Raw genomic sequence first — 1148 nt, 5'->3', positions numbered from 1 at the left:
GCTGCCCCCCGGCACCCCTGGGCCTCCCCAGCTCTGTGACTGACACCCGCCCCCAGAACCCCAGGCTCCCCCATCCCCTGCTCCAGACACCACCACGCTGTTCCCGCAGCGCTGCCCCGCACCAGCCCCCGCCTCATGCCGGGACTACCCCTGGGATTGCCCTGCAGCATCGCTGGGGCTGCCCCGGGACTGTCCCCGAGCACCTCCATGGTGCCCCTGGGGCCCCTCGGGACTGCTCCTCAGCACCCCCGGGACTGCCCCCTTCTCATTCCGGATAAACAATCCTTTCTTTACCCGAGGATCACCAGGACAGCCCTCCTGGCCCCCTGAACCTCTCTCCCTTCGCGTTCTTGCCTGCCGCAGAGACCACCAGCAGCCTCTGGCCATGCTGATCAGAAAATCCCCCCCCACTTTACTGTGCCCCCAGGACTCCGTGAGCCCAGCTGTGTCCTGCCCCCCCGTACTTCCCCTCCTGCCGCAGAGACCCCAGCAGCTTCTCATCCAGCTTCCATCAGCACCCAAAGAACTGCCCCCCTCTCCTTCCTGCACCCTGATCTGTCACCACTGATCCTTCCCAATGCCTTGGGGACCCTTAAAAATGGCCCCCTCTTTTCCTGCAGCCCCCATCCCACCTGCTTGGGGGTCCTCCATAGGCAAACACCCCTCCTTAAGCTGCAGGGATAAGGAGGGAGGGGAGAATTCCCCCCCAGCTCCAACACCCCCCAGCCCCACGGGGGGTGAGCGCTGCCTGCTCCACTGCCCCCTTTTGCAGTGCTGGAGGCTGGCTCTAGCAGCACCCCCGGGCGGATGGGGGGGTGGTTCTCCTTCGGTCGTGCTGGGGGTCCATCTGCTCTGCCAGTGATTCTGGTCTGGTTAATCCACCCCCAGGAGGGCGATGGGGGGGATTACTGACCCCCCAGTAGTGCTATTGGGGTGGGGGTCTGCCCTCCACCCCCAGAGTGATGTTGATGGGAGGCAGCTGCCCCGGCGGGCACGGTGTGGGGTAGGGAAGGTGTGTGTGTGTGTGTGTGTGTGTGTGTGTGTGTGTGTGTGTGTGTGTGTGTGTGTGTGTGTGTGTGTGTGTGTGTGTGTGTGTGTGTGTGTGTGTGTGTGTGTGTGTGTGTGTGTGTGTGTGTGTGTGTGTGTGT

Source organism: Geospiza fortis, unplaced genomic scaffold (assembly GCF_000277835.1).
Source record: "Geospiza fortis unplaced genomic scaffold, GeoFor_1.0 scaffold172, whole genome shotgun sequence".
NCBI classification, from domain to species: domain Eukaryota; kingdom Metazoa; phylum Chordata; class Aves; order Passeriformes; family Thraupidae; genus Geospiza; species Geospiza fortis.
Note: the sequence above shows the minus strand (reverse complement) of the source record.